Source organism: Odocoileus virginianus, chromosome 10, assembly GCF_023699985.2.
Source record: "Odocoileus virginianus isolate 20LAN1187 ecotype Illinois chromosome 10, Ovbor_1.2, whole genome shotgun sequence".
NCBI lineage: Eukaryota > Metazoa > Chordata > Mammalia > Artiodactyla > Cervidae > Odocoileus > Odocoileus virginianus.
Genome location: NC_069683.1, coordinates 4,135,963 through 4,138,188, shown reverse-complemented (window position 1 = coordinate 4,138,188; position 2,226 = coordinate 4,135,963). Strand labels below are relative to the sequence as shown.

The 2,226-nt window shown below is 39.7% G+C and overlaps 1 pseudogene; it reads left to right on the top strand.

Moving 5' to 3' along the window:
- The first annotated feature begins 1,023 nt into the window (after positions 1-1,023).
- Positions 1,024-1,997, top strand: LOC110121889 (olfactory receptor 5M11-like; annotated as a pseudogene).
- Positions 1,998-2,226: the final 229 nt, after the last annotated feature.

The window sequence follows — 2,226 nt, the reverse complement described above, 5'->3', positions numbered from 1 at the left end:
GTACATGTGTTCCCCACCCCATCCCTCAGAGTCAGCCCAGTGGACCAGCCCTGAGCACCATCTCATGCATCGAACCTGGACTGGTGATCTATTTCACATAAAGTAATATACATGTTTCAGTGTTATTCTCTCAAATAGTCCCACCTTCTCCTTCTGCCACAGAGTCCAAAATGACTGTGCCTTTTTAAATTGTGATTCTGGGAACATCTATGTTAGAATCATCACAATAGTTGTTAGAGATGAAGACCCAGTATCCCATGTGAGACTTTCTGATATAGACTTTCTGTAGGTTACCTTTGTTAATAAGCTTCTCCAGCAATTGCTCTGATACAAGTTAAAGCTCTTAATTCTACTAGGGTGGTATGACATTGTGAAAAGTTTTGTGGGGATTCAGAGGTGACACATTACAAACAGTATGGTATTTCATGCTCACATTATTTTTTATTTTCTTTTTAAAATTAGTATGTAAATATGTGGTTAGAAATCACAGTACAATAATGAAGTAGAATTTACTCTACCCCTGGAGAACTAATACATGAGTAGAAAGTGCATCTCCCCTTTGGTGATGTAATGTGCTAAAGAATAAATTAGAATATATAGGGTGTTTGGGAAGTATGAAACAGAAGGGGATTAATTCAGTCTCAGGTATAATGGGAGAAGAGTAAGAAATGTGTCACAAGGGGCCAGGCTTGAATTAGTCCTTATAAGATAAGTAGAGTTGCAGAAGAAAAAAGAGTGCAGGGAGATAGGGATTAAGCAGCTCACTTGTGACTATGAACATAGCTATGGCTAGAAGCATAGTTATCTATAGATACAACCATAGATACAAGAATAGGCAAGAGATGGAAATAAAAGAATAGTTCAGTATTAAAGAAACTGAAACAATGGCTTAATAGAAGTAAAGCAGCAGTGTATGACAGTATTCATTTTGAATAACATCTGGAGGTTTAGAAAAGTCATTTTAATTGCAATAAAATGTGTACCTTCATATTTCCTTTGACTGCATTTGTTTCAATTCAGAAAATGCCCCTCACCAATGACACTGCACTAAGAGAATTCATTCTCCTGGGGCTCATGGATCGCCCAGAGCTCCAGTCTCTCCTCTCTGTGCTATTTCTGGTCATTTACCTTGTCACCAACCTAGGCAACCTGGGCACAATGGTGTTAATCAGACTAGACTCTCACCTTCACACACACATGTACTGCTTCCTCACAAATTCATCCTTTGTAGACTTGTGCTATCCTCTACCGCAGCCCCACCGATGCTCACTACTCTGTTATCACAGAAGAAGACCATCAGCTTTGCTGTCTGCTTTGCACAGTTACCCTTTCATAGCACTTCTCCTCACTGAGTTTTACATGCTGGCAGCTATGGCCTATGACTGCTATGTGGCCATATGCAACCCTCTGCACTACAGTGTGAAGATGTCCAGGTGTGTCTGCATAAGCTTGGCCACATTCCCTTATGTCTATGGCTTCTCAGATGGTGTCTTCCAGGCCATCCTGAGCTTCCACTAGACCTTCTTTAGATCCAACATCATCAACCATTTCTACTGTGCTGACCCACCACTCACTAAGCTTTCTTGCTCTGATACTTATGTCAAAGAGCATGCCATGTTGATATCAACAGGCTTCAATTTCGTCAGCTCCCTCATCATCATCCTGATTTCTTATGCCTTAATTCTCACTGCAATCCTCAGGATCAAATCATCAGAAGGAAGGAGCAAGGCATTCTCCACCTGTGGTTCCCCCACATGATGGCTGTACACCTATTTTATGGGATACTCTTCAGCATGTATGTAAGACCACCAACAGACAAGACGGTGGAAGAATCCAAGATAATAGCTGTTCTCTACACCTTTGTAAGTCCAGTACTTAATTCATCAATCTACAGTCTGAGGAACAAGGATGTAAAACAAGCATTGAATAGAGTCCTCAGAAGAAATATAGTCACTGAGATGGCCATGCCTCAATTTCCATTAAACTGTAACTCTTAATCTTTGGCTCAAATATCTTTATATTAATAAGATCAATTTTCATATTCTTTGTGTCTGTGTTTTAATTGTTCTTCAGACTGAGAATAAATAAGATGTACTTAGTCTAGACTGCTGCCCTTTAATATGTTTACCTGGGTTGATGGTAGTAACATTTCCTAGGATATTGTTAGAAATGAAGCGTGGAATTCTGCACCTTAGATCAACTATTTCAAAACTGCTTTTAGAATCA